Source organism: Zonotrichia leucophrys, chromosome 5, assembly GCF_028769735.1.
Source record: "Zonotrichia leucophrys gambelii isolate GWCS_2022_RI chromosome 5, RI_Zleu_2.0, whole genome shotgun sequence".
Lineage (NCBI taxonomy): Eukaryota > Metazoa > Chordata > Aves > Passeriformes > Passerellidae > Zonotrichia > Zonotrichia leucophrys.
This window is the reverse complement of record NC_088175.1, coordinates 15923205-15940766: the sequence shown is the minus strand read 5'-3', so window position 1 is coordinate 15940766 and position 17562 is coordinate 15923205. Positions and strand designations below refer to the sequence as shown.

The 17562-nt window shown below is 39.3% G+C and overlaps 1 protein-coding gene and 1 long non-coding RNA gene across 10 annotated transcripts in view; both read left to right on the top strand.

Moving 5' to 3' along the window:
• The window catches only part of NRXN3 (neurexin 3), a 964874-nt gene that overhangs the window by 642185 nt on the left and 305127 nt on the right, over window positions 1–17562 (top strand). The gene's annotated exons all lie outside the window — the stretch shown is intronic.
• LOC135449035 (uncharacterized) lies at window positions 10199–15662 on the top strand. The gene is made up of 2 exons (XR_010440622.1): window positions 10199–10265; window positions 14909–15662. It is a non-coding gene; the product is annotated as an uncharacterized LOC135449035 (long non-coding RNA).

Genomic DNA, 17562 nt, shown 5'->3' with positions numbered 1-17562 from the left:
TAAGCCATCCTTAAAAAGGACCTCAGCTTTTACTCAGAAAATGAGTTCTCAGGGTTATATGGTGGCCTTTAACTCTGATTATGTTAAAGGACAGTATTGAGTAGGAACAGATGTATTTAGTCTTGGTGTGATTGCAAATTAAATACATTTCCTATTCATACAGCTGCTATTATATTAGAGGAGAGATAGTTCTTAAATATAATAATTGGTAAAACAATTGAAAAATTGGTCAGTGAGAGATAAGTAGTATTTACCTGAAAAGGAAGAGGCAGGGGAGACCTTGTTTTTCCCTACAACTACTTGAAAGAAGGGGTTGTAGTGAGGTGGGTGTCAGTATCCCAGGTAAACAAGTGATAGGACAAGAGGAAATGGCCTTGAGTTGTGATGGGGGGAAAGTTTAGATTGAATATTGGGAGAAGTTTCCTCATAGAAAGGGTCAAGCATTGCACAGGGAAGTGGTAGAGTCACCATCCCTGAAGATATTGAAAAATGTGTAGATGTGGTATTCAGGGACATGGTTTAGTGATGGACTTGGCAGTGTTAAGTGACATTCGGCCTGGACGGTCTTAAAGGTCTTTTCCAACCTAAATAATTCTTTAATTCTGTAGAATGGAGGGGTGGCAATAAAAATCTACAGCTACCTACAATAGTAAATAGCAATTTATTAAGAGAGCTTTTAATTTTTTAAAAGTGAAAGCATGATATGCCTTAAACTAGACAAGTGTAGACATGTAATAGTCTGCACATTTCAGTTTTCTGCAGTGTGGGAAAGCCATCACTGCTGGCAACTTTCCATCAAGAATCTCTTCTCCTACCCCCACTGGAAGAATTTGAAAAAAAGGAATTCTGTATTTTGCACCCTGCTATTGGACTTAGGTAAGAGTTAAAACAAGAAAGTTAGTGTGAGTTGTGCTAGAGTTCAGGGTAGCTTTCTTAATGGCCATGAAAAAATAAGTCATACATATCTATATTTTGCATTTTCTGCAGAATCTTCACTGTTGAAGCCTTACACTGGAGGCAAGAAGCAAGAGCTTCTCCTCCTTCTGTGGTATTTTTCTTTGCATTATGTGAACCCCTCAGTCCCCTCCTACTGTGTCTAGAGCTGCAGCGTGGTGACTTACAGCAGCCTTTCCATTCTAAGAGGAAGTAAGGTAACATCTTTCTCAAATCATTTAAGCATACAGAATTTATCTTGCAAAAGCTTGAATGCTAGACTTTTCTTTCTCCTGCTGACTTGTCAGAGGCAAATCACATAATCTGTATGTGGGGAGGAAAGAAAAGTCAAACACATTCTTGTAAAAGACTGTCACCTTGGCATTGTCTTGAATCCCTGTTCCTTATCCATAAAGTATGGGAACTTCTTCCTTTTCAGTAAAGAAGGACACATGTTTTTTTAACAGGTGATTCCCTAGAGCTGTAAATTACATCTTCTCCTCCTCCCCCTCTTTACCAACCCACCCGTCACGCTCAATCTCCTGCTCCATTTTGCTAATGCCACCAAGTGCTGGTCATAAACCATTGCCCTAATTACTCAGAACATGGGGCTGAATGGTTAGTTAGCAATGCTATTGCAATTATGGCAACTTTTCAGGTCTAATAGCACTTTGTGTTTCACTGCTTTTTATATTTCACTGGTTAAGATGATGAATTAGAGGTAGTAGTGCACCACCTGCTCATGTTTTCCCTCACAATAGTCGTGTACCCACCGTGGTGCTGTCCAGATATGTGATGGTGGCTAACTGGGAGCAGCTGCAGGTTATTGACCTGTGCTCCTCTGTGCACAAAGGACTCTTGGTCTGGAATTTCCCATATTCTTTCAAACGTGCTTGGTCTGTTTCACAACCATTAATACAATATATACTGTTGTTCTCTGTGTTAAAGGAGTTTCTACAACAGTCTTGGGGTAAAAGCAACAAGTACAAGTTCTTGGTGAAGAGGAATATTAAATTTCATGCAACTGTTCCTTCTTAAAATGAGGTATAAAAGGAAAGGGAGAAGCTGCAGCTTTGAACTTTTAATGTATCATATTATCTTTGAACTAACTGGTGCATGAAATGTTCTTAAAGTTCTTTAAAAATATGATAGAAAATTATGATGTGTAGACTTTTTTTAAGAGATGTATATTAGTGGGATGAATATTGATAGAAAGGACAGAGTTTAGTCTGGGTATGATCTTTAAATTCTTGGGTATTGCCTTGTAATTAAGAGCTTTAATTGTCTGGTCTCCTGCTCTCTGAAGAACTCCCCCTTACATTGCCCTTTTATCAGTTTTAGAAGATAATATTTAAGCAGTGCTGCATGAATACCCTCATAATTGGTAATAAAAAAACTGTACATTTTCTCATCGCATCTTTGATTCCAGTTCAAGGGAAACTAGCCCCTTAGCTGGAGCCTTTAGAGGAATTTTAATATGGCTATATTAGTTTGGATATATAGTGTGTCGGTATACTTGGGGAAAGTGCTGAATTGTTGAATTCAATTGATTGACCATGGCTACAATGATAAAGTGACAGCCTGTCTGCCAGCTTCTCTTGTTATTTTCACCATATGTATACAGGGGAGAGCTCATGTATGTGGCAGGAAGGGGATCTCTGTTATGCAGTCATTCCTTGTATTTGCTGTTGAGATATTCCCCAAAGACTCATTGCTTTTAAGGTGCTTCTAGGATAACAGCATGTGTTGGTTTACCTGAGTTGATACTGTCTCTGAAAAATCAGATCCAAGTCCACGAAATTTATGTCAGAAGGGTCCTGAACCAACAGCAGATATAATTCACTTTTGTTTGCTCCTGCCCTGGACCAACAAAAGGCCTGCAGCCCAGCAGTGAAATGCTATTTGGCCTCTTCTTGTACCCTTTGTGCCAGTTTCGAGTCTAAACTCGGGTGAATTAATTTCCTGTGTTTCTGTCTCTGTCCCAGCAGCTTTCTGAAATATGAATAACAGCTGAAGAGACAGGAACTTGACATAATATACAAAATGAAGATATGTCCGGGAAAGAAACACACTAAGGATATGGATGGACTTTTCTGGTGAAGCCTTTATGAGGCCAAAGAGATTTTCAGTGTTACTGATGAGACATTTTGTGGGGAGAACAGTGGAGTGAAAAGTGCAAGGAGTGTCTTGGCCATGTTATATCAGCTCAAGGAAATTAATTAATTACACTTAAGGGTACTGAAATTGCACTTTGCTCCTTTACAAATAGGTTGCCTTAATACAATTTAAAATAAATACATATATAAATAAAAAAAACCATTATCACATTTACATTCTCCTCCTAAGATAACCAGCAGAAAGCAGTTGTACAGCAGTTGACACATTGGATGCCAAAAGGTTCTTTTCTGCCTTTGCTGCTGATACTGATGACCAGATCTGAGGATACTTGGGCATCTCACGCACTGTTGCATAACAGCCTATGTGAGTTGTGTGAGCTGATTTATTTTCAGCCTCCTAGCACATGACTGCTTTAGACCACCCTCTCTTGTCCCAAATTTCTCTTGCTCCCTCCCACAATCCTTCTCAGCCTGCTGCTTTGTGGCTAGCGCCAGTCTGCATATCCTTTAAGAAAACACCCTTGAGGAATATCGTGCCATTATGAATGTGTCCCAGACTTTTTCCAAGACATGCTCAAAATAATTTTTCCCCTTTTACTTTTACAGCATTGCCCCATTTCCTTGATTTAAGATGACTCGACTTACATTTCCTTAAGTTTTAATCATCTTCTTTGGAGAGCATGGCATATACCTTGCTTGAACTTGGCCAGTTATATCTGAATTTGGTCTGTCACATACTGAAAGCAGCCCAACCTCACATTTGGCTGGCTTAGCAAAAAGAGGCAGTATGTAGAGGAAGTTAAATGTCCTTAGGGTATCATTTGGTTTTTTGTTGGGCTCCCAAAGATAGACAGAGACAGTTCAAGTAGGGAAGCTGGGTACATAGTACACTAATAATTTCCTGAAAGCAGTGAGAAACACATTTAGCCCTTTAGCCTGTTCTCATTTGCAATGTGCGTTACTGTTTGATAATGACTGGAGGGACAAATGGCATGGGAGCGACAGCGTGGTATTGTGCTGTGCTGGATCTGTAAAGCAGGCTGCTCTTAGAGGGGAATGACTGTCCTATTTTGTATTTAGTAAGGGACCATATGTGTGCTCTGCATATTAGATGTCTTTCTTACAGAGCTTATGTCATAAATAGTATTGAGACAATTAAAGCAGTACTAAGACTCACACATGTTTAGAGTGAACTGGACATAATGCTCTACTCCTGCACCAGTATCATGTGTCAGCTTAATCTCTCTAAAATTCAAAATCCCTGGGCCTTAAGAATGTCTGTTTGCTGATCTCCCTCTGCAGCAGCCCTTTCTTGCTGACAGTGTAGCATCTTCTTGTAGGATTTTCCCTGCTATCATGCTTTTTTGGTTATTTTGAAGTAGATAAGTGTTTACTGCCTACATTGTCCTCTCTTCCTCCCTATCTTTCATTTCTGTTTTGTTCTTATCTCTCTAGGTCCTGAGAAAATAACAAACAGTCACCTCAGCTCATTCCTTCTGATACCATTACTATTATACATCCCCCCTAAAAGCAGGTTCTCAGTTCTGAAAAGCAGTCTCTCCAGACTCTAATGTGAGTTTGAAATCCAGAGCTGGATTTGACTTGAGCCCAACTCTCTCTTTGACTGTAATATGTGTTTGCATTCTCTCTGCTGTGCCTAGCTCAACCTTCTGACTACAACCTTACAGAGATGAGGAATGGTTCCCAGAGCCATTCAGCTGTGCTAAGCCCTGTGTAAGAAGAATGTATAGGGGATCCTTACCTGCATCCCCTCTGTTTTAATGAAAGAATAGTGTTTCAAGCTAGGCATGTTTGTGCTTCAGTGCACACAGAAGCTGAAGGGAGAGAGGATGAAGGAAACACTGTGCAGTCTCTTGGCTGCAGCTCTGTGGCTACCTGATCCTCTTGACATGGCCTGAGAAAGGAGGGAAATCTTCTTGTCCCTTTTACCAGCAGCACAGGAGCAACATGTGTTGTACTAGACTAGTGCATTCTTTTGGAACTGCCAAGAGAAACCAGAAATCCTGACTGAGTCATGCCTCTTGACTCCTTATTCTCATTACTCTTCTTCAAGCTTCATCCTTGTAGCCTGTGAGGGGCAACATTATACCATACAGTGTATAGCTGTAAAAATTACATGGGACCTTTGAGGGAGAATTATATTTCCTTTTTAGCTTTTTTATCTTCCCTTTTTTTTAAATCCCCCAATAGATTAATAATATATCTAAAAATAATGTGACCTTATGTAATTATTAGATGATAAAGCATCATTGGCTTAATATCAAATTGAAAAGGGAGAAAAGCAGCCCCAGACTATGCAGGGAAGGTCCAGGTGAGAGGGAATGGTGTCCTACTCCTGCAGGAAGCTAAAGTCAATGAGATTGCTGCTGGGCCACTCCAGAGTGCAGCTCTCTGGGACAGCAGTTAGCAGTTTGCTGTGGACTGGAGCTGGAATGGGCTAAGGTTACCTTCACAGCTATAATTCCATTACTGCTGCTTTTTCACAGAAAGTGACTTTTTTCATTTGTTCAGCAAATGAGGCAGAGGAAGAATGGAGAGATATGTGGCACGGAAGTGATTTCATAAACCTCAGGCTGAATTCATGTTGCTTATGAGCTGGGAATAAGAAGATTGGGTTTGGTTCTTTTCTTGCTATGGCTGTGATCTGAAAGCAGTGCTACAGGAGCTAGTGAATTTGCATCACATTTTAACTGGCATAAATGCAAGAGAGTTTGGGCCAATTTTTCAAATGATTGCTTAGTTTCAAGGGGTTTTTCTAAAGAACCATTCCTGGTTAATTCTGCTTCTGTACAGGCTTCTGATGTGATTATATGAAATTCATTAAAGGAACCAGGCAGCCTTACCTCCTGCTCTGCCTACCCACAAACCAAGATCTTGCCATGTAAAATTTAAGGTGAAGGAAAAGATCTTTTTCTTTCAAAGGATTTTACAAAAAGTAATCCTCTAAGAGCTGAACATTTTAATACCTCATATCTCAAAATTATTTTTCTTTAGAAAGGTGGAGATCAAATTCACTCCAGGCTTTCTTTCAAGAAAGTTAGTGAGTCCTAAAATGTAGTGAGAACCATATATAGAAATCTTGGTAGACCCTTATAAAAGAACTAGGAGGCTTTCAAAGTGCTTTTCAACTGTTGTAGGGACTATTGAAGCTGTGGCATGATAGAGAATGAAGTTTGAAGGTGAGGAATAGAACATGCCTCTCCATTAATTTCACACATGCAGCAGTGTTAGCACCTATTTAGGTATTTATCTGCAAACTGAGGAAAATTAAAAACTAGGAGACCCAATAAGACTTATTTACTTCAATACCATTATTATTATTATTATTAGTAGTAGTAGTAGTAGTAGTAGTATTATTATTATACCTGATCTAAGCTGAATGCTTTTGACCATAACTGTCTTCAATGGAAGCTACAATTCTTGTGTGATGAAAATCAGATTTTAAAGTAATTATTTACTTAAGTTTTAAGTACTTAAAATTAAGTACTGTACCTTTACATCTGGAAAACTAATATGATGGCACCTGTGTTTAGAGGTAGAAAGCAGTAGGATTCATCTAACTTTGTTCTTCTTACTTCATTAGAAGTTTTCCCTGTTTAATCACTTAAGGGTTCAGACTTCAGGCCTGCACACACACACACACACACACACACAAAATACCAGTATGTGTGTGTTCAGTTTCATTGCACCATAGAGCTCTGGTGTGCCTTTAATGTGGTGGGATTGCAATGTGCTGTAAATTAATTTGATAAGAAATAGAGACTCCTCATCCAGGTGTGGTGTATATATATGCATATATACCCCACATATTGGAACATATGCATTGCCACACTTCTGTAGCAATATCTTGCTTCCTAGGCTGTTAACTGGCTGCAACACTCTCTTGGATTTAAAATCTTACTTAGGTTAGATTCAAACAAAATTTGTTGCCATTTGACAGTTACTCTATGGCTTTCAGATATGTTAGATGTTGTTGATAAAAGCCTTATATTCACTGCATTTATGTGACAAATGGATGCCAGATACAGCCTGAAGCTAATTTTTAAGCACTTAAGGGCAATTTACAATACTTGCTACATTAGATGCAAACGCTGGTTTCTGCAAAGTCAAAAATTGTTTCAAGGATAGCAAGTGGATTGAATTAATATTGCTGAAATTATATTGGATTGCTTCAAAGGCTATTTATGTACAGAACACTTGGAAAATCTCTTATTCTAAAAAAAAAAAAAAGAAAACAACCTACCTAAGCAAAGACAAATCAATATGGAAAATACTTCTGCAAAATAGAGCATAGCTAAAAGGAGACTCGGGGAGGACCTAAATTAAAAGGGATTCTGTGAAAACATGATCTCTAACAGTTCAGTGCCATTTTGTTACAAGGGCTTTTGTTAAGGACTGCCCTGTGTTTACATGAAAAAAAATTTTGATATCAATACCTAACATTTAGGTTGTGCTTTCTGCTTTTCAGACTGCTGTGTGATGTCTGAATCATTATTGTTGCCTTGTATGTAGGTAAATTGAGGCACAAGAAATAGAGGAATTTATTGAGGGTTATGAAGCATGTCATTGGTGGAACTGAAAATAGCAAGTTCCTAAGTTACTGTTCAACAGGTTACTCCATGTCTACATATACATCACTCTGCCCATCTTGATCTCACAAAGCAGGCCTTTCATTCCCTCTGGGGGAAAAAAAGGTTTAAATGCTGCCAAATTTGCAAACTGCTTTTTAAATCTTGGCTTTTTTTTTTTTTTTTTTTTTTTTGACTGAGATTTTAGCTTATTTGTAACCAGGCCCTGTACATTTTTAGTACGTGCATTTTTTGTTTAGTTTTCCTAACTGAAGCCAATTCAGTACTTAAATTCACTTACGTAGTTTGCTGCTGGTGTCCTGGATTTGACCCGAAATACAAAGATAGACAGTATGTAGAATTTGTTTCCTGTCTTAAAGAAACAATTGGGATAAAAAACCCACATCTGTCTGCTGAAGGAAAGCTCATCAAGTGGTGTGAACTCACTTCTGCAGAGCTTCACAGTCTTATCTTGACTGAAAACCTGGCTCAAAATCAAACTATTTCTACAGTAGAAGAAATAACCTAAGACATCCAGAGGGGAAAAAACCCCATGTAAGCTAATACAAAATACCTGTCATGGTCTTTTTAGTAAAAATTGAACTGAGTCATGATCCACACAGGAGCTGGTTAAAGCTGGTAGTGAAGAGATTATTAGGTGTGATGTGTTGCTGTGAGATCTTCAGAAATTGTATGGAGTGCGGTGTGAATGGCATCACTGTACCCTCCCTCCTTCCAGCAGCACTCGAGTCATCTTCTTGTTGAATTTCAAGAGCCACTCGAGAGAAGAGAGGCCAAGGCCGGTGTCAGATCTGGCTGACAAACCACTCTGCTTTTACAGGATCTTTTGCATTGTAGCAGGATTGCAAAAAGCATGAAAGGGATTCAGGGAAGAAAATGCTCTTGTATTTGGTTTACTCAGAACATCAGAGGGATGAATGGAGTGGGTAAAACAGTCCAGGGAGAACATTCTGCTTCTCTTAACTGACTATTTCTGAAAAAGAACTGGGTTTAGAAACTGTTTTGGAAAACAACTGGTGTATTTCTACTATTCAATTGCTTTGCATTTTTGCATCAATATAAATTAGTCCCAAACTGAAAAAGTCTGAACTCTAGTAGGAACATTTTTTATAGCTTACTGCAAAGAGAAGATAGATCCAATTAAAACTAACTCTTGAACATAGTCAGATTCCAAGGTATTTGTGCCTAGACATAGATCTGAACTTTTTCTGATGAAGATTGTCTTTGCTTGGAATTAAAAGGGATCAGAAGTGTTGTGCATGAACATACTCCTCTGAGATTTAAAGTGCAGTTTTGTGAAACAAAGGGCTTTGAAAAAACATGAAAAGGTGATGGAAATGTCAAGTTATATCCCAGGATATATCAGGAGACCTGTCATACATCCAGCAGAAGGAAGGAAGCATTATTGCTGTTCTGTATCAAACTGGTGTGGATTCTTTTAGAAAGTGTGTCTGCTTTTAGTCACTTCAGTTCAAGAAAGATAAATTTCTTCTGGAACAGATAAAGAGTTTCTAGGTTGTTGAGGAATGAATTGTTCTTCCCAGAAGATGATTGTAAACCAGCCTTTGATTTATTCAGCTTTGCAGAGCAAATGCTAGGAGTGGAGGTGATTATTCCCTGTAACTGCATCAGCCAGTTAAGCACAAAGGAGAGCAATGTTTTTTAAGTTCAGAAAGGCAAATTTTACCAAAAAAGGTAACAGTATAAATTTTTGATGGATAAATGGAATTTGGAGATGACAGAAAAATTCTTAACCGTTACCATGATGAGGTTTTTGGGCAGTTTCTAAAGAGAGGCAGGCAGGTGAAGAGAGTCAGAAAACTGTTTTTAAGATAAAGCTTGAGAACATTTTTTCAAGCAGAGCTGAAGTAGACAGAGTGGACAGATGGAAGAACACTGCCTGACTATGAAGTTATTCAGACATGAGTAAGATCAAGTCCAAAATTTGCAGAGTTGTGATAGCCTGGCACTGTGACCCAGATAATGGGACCTGTTGAGTGGCAGGACATGTTAGCCTGGGCTCCATAGCTCCATGGTAATGTAGCTGCAGATTTGAGCTGATTCATTTGAAGATGGCTTTGAGCACAGAGAGGGGTAAGACATCATTATGTCCTTTGTATAGGCATGCTCTGAGTTTGGCAGAATAAATACAATTCAGGCAAAAAGTCCTGTGTTGCTTTTGTAATACAAAGAGGGAAAACTATGGTGTGATGCTAAAGGTTACTTGCAATGAACATGTAACCTTTCCCAGGACTCCCAGGATGTTCCAACCCACGAGGAGAGGATTTCTCTTAATCTTCAGTCAGAAAAATTGTGACCAGGTGGCCTAACTAGTGGATGAGGGAAAGGCCATGTGTAGGGGGATAGAACATAAGTAAATGAAGGCAGTATAGAAAGTAATCTTACCCCCCTAAAGAGTTGCAGCTGGTTTAATTATTAAAGGTTAGGAGCAGGCCTGATGTTAACAGGCCACAGCTGTAGCCAATAAGAAGAGTGTTATAAAAGAGTGGGTTGGTTGGTTGAGGGGAACTGGAGTTACTTGGCTGCTGTGGGGATAAGGAAGAGTCAGTCCCTAGAGGAGAAGCCTACAAGAAACATCAAGGAGGTATGAAATTCTAGCAATATGGAACCCTTGCAATGTAATGACAATAGAACTCTTGCACTATAATGACAACAACCATGGATGTAGTCTACCTAGACTTCAGTAAAGCCTTTGACACTGTGCCCCACAGCATTCTCCTGGGGAGGCTGGCAGCCATGGCTTGGACAGGAGCACTTTTCCCTGGGTTAAAAACTGTCTGGACGGCCAGGTCCAGAGAGTGGTAAATGAAGCCACATCCAGCTTGCAGCCAGTCTCTAGGGGTGTTGCCCAGGGCTCAGTACTGGAGGCAGTCATGTCTGACTTGTTTAAGGTCTTTCCCAACCTTAATGACTCCATGATTTTATCATTTTATGAATGGTAGCAAGGAGCACTGTCTATCAAGACAGCATGTTGTAAATCTGTGTTTTGGATTTCAAAGAGATGTAACTGCACAGTCTCATTCTAAACTCCCCTTTTCAGCATACATCTGAAGTTTCACACACTTTTTGTCTTTCCAATGTTCAGAATAGTAATGAAGGACTTCACAGCTTACAGTCAGAGACACTCTAGGGTGTAAAAGAGCCCAGGCAGGTGACTGGTAGTGCAGGATTTGGGTTTCATACCCAGGCCCAAAATAGCCTGAATCTTTTCCTGTCTTCCTGACCATCAGCACATACTGTTTATTTTGGGAGTGATGCAGAGGGGCAGGCATCCTCCCTGAAGATTAAATGAGTTGTTGGTTAATTGAAGGAGTTTTTTTATTGTTTAACTAGAGCTTTTCAATGTGCTTTGAAAGCCTTACAGATAATGGGAAAAGCTCTGTAGACTCCAGAGTATTAGTGAGGCCTTGGTGATCTGTTCTTCTTCTTTGCTGTTTCCACATCACACCAGGAATTTTTTCTGGAAATGCCTTTGTTGACATGCTGACAGCTTCTCTGTCCTCTAACCTGCAGGAGACTGAAAACTACTGCTGTGGGGGCAGTCTTCCACTTAGGCAGGCTAAGATCCATATGCAAGTGTGGAATTGCAGTCAAGGAAAATGCTATTTGAGCTGCATAATTAGAGGATAAACTGTTATTTGTCAACCAATAGAGAATAGAGAAACCTATCTTTATCTAGCATTTTATCATTAGCTGAAGCAGAGGGAGGATTTTTAAGTTCCATTTCAATAAAGAGAAGATAATATAGAGCTGAAATTCTTAAATTAGCTGCTTTATTGTAGTTAGTACTTTGGTTAATCTTTTTAATTTATCTCTTAGTACATGGCAATTACCCAGCATATGGAAATAAACCAAGGTTATAGTTTTAGTGAGATATGTTTGCAGTGTGCAGGCTGGAATGAAACCATACAGACTGTTATCAGTTGGTGCAACAGTGGTAACAGATCTGGGTAGATTTCAGATGGTGACCTCGTGACCCCTCTTTTCAGTTCAATGATAGCAAGAGAAGATCTCCTAGGAAGCCTTGGCTTGCAATGATTAGTTCTGTTCTTTCTTTAATTGAGAGGGACCAATTGATAGGATAAAAAATTATGGACTTATTGCAATCATTTAATGTAGCAAATCATCACTTATTATCATCTAAATTATCACAGATTGGTACGAAGGTAGAAGAAGCCTTTCTGGGTTATCTCTAGTACAGTACACAAGTAATTTGTTTGGCTTAATAGATGTAATTTTCAATCTGACAACCTGAAGTATGTACAGGCCTTAGGTTTCCACATGGAGATAATTATCATCCTTTCAATTCATTATTTGCCCACAGATATGTGTTCAGCAGGTTCTGCTGATAGTTACAGCACAAGAAAGGATGACTGGAATTTGCAGAAGAAAGAAGGTGGATGCCAGTCCACTTCCATAGTGATCGAGAGTTATGTGCTTTGTGAGATTTTGGCTGACTATTTTCATTTAGAGGAATTTCATTTGGCTGTATACAAGGAGCCCTCTTTGAAGAGCACACTGATGGTTTTCTGACATCTTTGACATCTTCAGCTGAAATACTGAAGGAAACTCAGTCTGCTTTCTGGAAAATGCCTCTCCCAGTGTAACCCATTTGCAGGAATCAATAGGAATCTCTCCTTTATAACTCAAGTTGTATCTACTCTGTGGACTTTAGGGGTGACAGTCTAGCACTGTGTACCAGTACTGATGTCTCTGCAATTTGATCAAGTTGTACTGGAAATCACACTAGTTGTGACATCTCCACATCACCCACACATTCTAAAAACAAATCGTTTTCTCCAAAGTACTGAATTTTTTTCAATTCTTGCTAAATTTCTGCTTCTTAATGCTGAAAACATTTCAAACCAAATTATTCTTTTATGTATGAAGTAAGAACACCTGTGCAACTACCCTTGTGTTTCTCCGCTCATTTTTCTTCTGTGAGAGGAATCAAAATGGAAAATGTATTTTTATCTGGATCACTTTGGGAAGGGGAAGAAGGGAGGTCATGGAATTACTTCAGCCAACCATTCTGGATTAGAGCAATTCAGGGTGATTTGAAGAAGGAAGATTTACTCTGAAAATGGCAATAGTATCTAAGAGATCTTTTTTCTTCACTAAACACAATGCACAAGCCTGTGCCTTACTTTAAGCCTGTCCTTAGAGATCTTGAATTATTGCTTGTTTAGACTCACTGACCTTGCCCTGGGACTACTGGGATGTGCTGGGACTACTTTTTTGTTCCACAGGTTTTCAAGTCATAGGTTCATTGCTTTAGAGCTCCTGAATTCACCTGAGCAGAGAAGGTAGAGTGGAAGATACTGTGTGAAAAATATAAATCTGATTTGTTGTTCCCCGTGCTTTTCTTTTTTAATCTTTTTCAGGGAGTTATTGACTCTTGGGAGAAATCATTATTATCATCAGCATTTTAAAGGATAAATATAGCCTTAATTCAAACTGACAGCTTTAAGTATTCTCTCTGATAGCCAGATTCATCATTGTTGGCATGGTTAAATGCAAAGCATGTGTGGTTTCAGATTGCCACAGTGACTCGTTAAAACACACAAACTGTAATCTCAAGGTCAAAAATAAAGCAGAACTTCAGTGCTTTTTCTAGCAGACATTTACTCTGTAATAAAAGTTAATACATTTGATACTACTTTCCTTTACCTGAAAAAGCTCCAGTAATCTCTAATAAGTTTCAGTGTTCCAGATGTACCTTTCAAGCTGCAGGCACATGCAGCCACTTCTAGGGTAAACTATTGCAGCTATTGAAAATTTCCACCAAGAATGAAGATACAGTGAAAAAATGCAGTATTCTGTTGAACCTAGGAAAAAAAATATTTTCTAATCTGGGGCTGACAAAGAAGGAAAAACCCTTATCTATTTTTAAAGTACGGTGCAGCTCTGCAGATCTGTAGTTCCATACTTTCATCAAATTCCTGACTAGTTCCCATGTGAAACCTGCATACACAACTTTTGGATCATCCCAAATATCAGAGAGAAAATTAGGTGCAGCACAAAATAACTACCTGAAACTGTCCCCAGGTGTATTATCTGCCACACCACTCCATCATTTTTAAAAGACACCTTAGGAAAGGAAAATGGAGGTGACCTGTTGTTAGTATAAAATTATGTTTACAGGAAGAAAATACCAGGCAGTAATGGATCTTTTATCTGCAGAGGACTATATAATGAAAAACAGTAACTTGGAGCTAAATCTAAATGTATTCAAAAGGAAAAACAGGTACAATTTTAATAGAGAGGGTGACTGATCGTTTACACAAAAATATCAAAAGGAGCAAAGAGATCCCTGTCTTTTTCTTCTTGCCAGGAGATTTTTAGGGAGATGGCTTTAGGGTCCTGAAGCACTTTTACCTCATTGATTTCTGGGAATGTATTGGTTTAATGCAGAAATGGTTATGTACTTACTGTTAAGTTTTTGTGGTAAAAGTGATTGGATTGTTTTCCTGCAGTCAGTCCATGCCATTTACTCATTTCTCGTTTACAGGTGAGGGTACTGTAGCAGATGAGATACTCCCTCATAGCTTTGTGCTGGGTTTGTCCCTCACTATGTGTTCATGGATCAAAAATTAAACTTTGGTTTCAAGTATGAAATATCAAAGCCAAGAAGGCATCTAATGATATTCCTTAATAGATGATGCTTTGTAATAAATTTGCAATGAGGATGGAGATAAGAGGAGTCGTTTCTTAGCTGGCAAAATGTTGTTGATGGTGGTTTTTCCAATTGTATCTTCTGCTCTGTTGCACACCTAGTTCTTTGACACAGTGTGGTCTCAGCTGCTGGGATCAGTTTAATTTACTGTAAGCAGAGATGAGCTATACCCATCATGGTGACAAAAGATGTACCTGAACCTTTTGATGAGGCTGCAGATCTTTAACACATCCTGGACTTGGGTATTTTTCCGTCTCACAGTTCAATGAACATCTGCTTCAAAAGGCAGGGAGAGAGTGAATAGCTGTTTACAAAGATTCAAGCAAAGCTGTTTCCCTCAGGCCAACATACATTTAAAAATCCATTTTAATGCCTGCACTTACTCTATCTATTTCTGACAGAAACATTCAGTCTGTCCTAGTCAGTCTTATGGGCTGCTAATTCTTCTATGGAAATAGGAAATGAAGAAGATTACATATGGTTTTCTTACATTTATTGCTTCCAATCATATCTAGGGCTATGCTTAATTGTGTATCTTTCTTCCGTCGCAGAGAACTTGCAGAATTGGATGCCCCCTAGAACTGACTCCTGCTGATTTCTTGGGTGAGAACCAGCCAGTATCCACGTGAAAGACTGCCACACTAACTCTGCTAGGGTAGACCTCACTTCCAGCTAACAATCTTTAGGCAGAGATGTGTAGTGTGGGTTGTGTTTGGTGAGGAGATACTGCTGTGTGACCACATCCAGTTAAAGGAACACAACCAACACCTCTCTTGCATCAGTAGCAACATTTTTTTTCTGATGAGCAGCTGTTTTTGATTGGCAATGATTTAACTCAGCTATAGAACCTCCTAAGCAACCTATTTGTGTGCATTGGATATATCAGAGAATGGAGCCATGCTGTAGCATGACAACAGTGCATGTGTTTGGTGAAGAAAAATAGTGAGCAGATGGGCACCAATCATTTCCTACCAGCACTTGGGTTGCCATCCTGGCATCCTTTCCTGTTAACAGACTGAAGCTGAATAACTTGGGGCATGATGAGAATCAGGAGTAAACTTATTCTTTGGACGTCCTTATTCTCTGCCCCTTCCTTGGTTGTTTACCCTGTCTTCTCAACTGATGTGGAGCCTGATGGAACCCAAGTTGTGTGTATTTATGATTAATAAGTTTCCTGATTATCTTTCAATCTTCTAGTGTATTCATGATGTTGAGACATCAGTGCTGATGAACTGTTTTTCAAAGTGATATGTTGTGCAAATTATTTCTTTTTTATAAAAACAATAAAGATTCAGACTAAGGAGATTTTTTTTGTGTCTATTGAGTTCTCTTAAGGTGTAAGCTTCTCACAGAAATTGGAGGGAATTGGTAGATTTTCTTGAAACCTACTGGGTAAAAGAATCACCTTCTGACCAAGGCAGTACATTTCTTCAATCAGAACAGTTTCATGCCTGCCTTTCCGTAGAGGAATCTTGGTAATGGTGTGGAAGATTAGTTTAGTCACAGGAATGTTTTACACAGGTGTTTCAAAGGCTCTTCTCTACCACTTTCTAGAAGGAACTAATTCAAACCAGATAGATAATTACTTATTTTCTTGATCCCTTAGTTGGAGAGATAAAGGGCCTTGAGACTGTGAAGAAATTGTAGAAGTGATGGATTTGTGCTGGTCTGTTTTGAGTTGTGAAAGGTTGAGCATTGCTGGCTGGAGCCAGGCCCCGTGCAGGGCACTGTACAGCTCTGCCAGGGCTGTTCGCTCGTCCGTGCTGCCCCAACCTGGCTTTTCTTGGCAGTTTTTCCAGTGTGCTTCATTTCTCACATGCAGTGCTCACTGCTCTCCTTGGCTCTCTTGCAGTCCAAGCCTGGCATCTCTATCCTGAACTGAAGTTTGTACATTAGCTATTTCAGTATGGATAACTACAGCTTTCACTGTTCCAGTTCACAACCCCAGCTCTTGCGCGCACTTCTGTTGTGGCCTTCAGCATCTTTCCAATCCTGTTTCTAAGCCTTTTTCTGTTGAAAATCAAATGTGACTTAGGTTCTCCTTTCATCATTCCTCACAATGTGTTTTTGCCCTGGTGAGCATAGTTGCAAAAATTTGCTTCAAGCTAATCATCTGAGCACTGAATGATTGGGAAAAGCCCCCAAGCTGCACTGTGGCACTTCAGAAATAATTTTCTCAAGATCATTTAGTGGGTAAAGCTATTTACAATTTCACTTCACTCAGAAATAATTGCAGGAGGGAAAGAACCATAGATGGAGGAGAGAAATCCATTATATTTATGTGAACGCATCATTATTTATTTGCTTGTGCATGGAACCACTTTTTTAATATGCTACAGGAGATTGTGAGTTCTTTGTTCTCCTTGCATTTAATAAAACCCTTTGCAATTCTCTGCAGTTCCTGCAGCTGAATAGTTTGAAGGGTATTATAAACATACTTCATCTCCACCTGGAAAAATCAGCTGGCCATGCTGGTAAGGCACTCGTAGAGGCAAGGAGCTGCACTAACTGTGGAACAGAGAAAAAGGGTGCTGGGATGTCTGAGCTGTGTGCCTCGGCTGCCAGCCTGAGACGTTATCAATGTGGTCATTATGCAGAGCTAGGTCCTGATCACACAAGCCCCTGCCAGACTCCACTGCACTCAGCAGCTTCTCATAGCTGCATATTGGATGAGTGAATGACACTAATGAAAAACCACACAAATAAATTTGGAATTTTTTTTTAAGTCTACTGCTTGTTAACTATCAGTATATCTTTGAAAGTAACTCCATTATTCCTGTTTTGTACTAAGAACTGTGGTGTTTTGGCCCAAAGCTGGATTCTTAACTTGGGCTTTTGGGCAAGGTAATGAAACTGAAAGGCTTTGGTTTGCCTTACATACCTGAATTCTTCACATGAAGTGGTTGGGATGAAGGGTGGTGGCTACTTTATGAAATGAACATGCAAATTTTTGTGGAATAGCTATCTATGCCTTTATTAACATGCAACTTGTTTGTTTATACTAAAGCATAAAAGAATAAATGATTTTCATGGGTGCACTGGCATCTGGCCAGCATCAACCCATCACAGCTGCTCACTATTTATCTTGGTGTCCTCAAGCAATACTGGATATAAGAGTTCCATAGCAGCAGAGTTCAGAAAGTGTAATTATTGTGAGGGCACTTAGAAGATCACGTAAGTCATATCCTTGAGGAGATTTATCTTG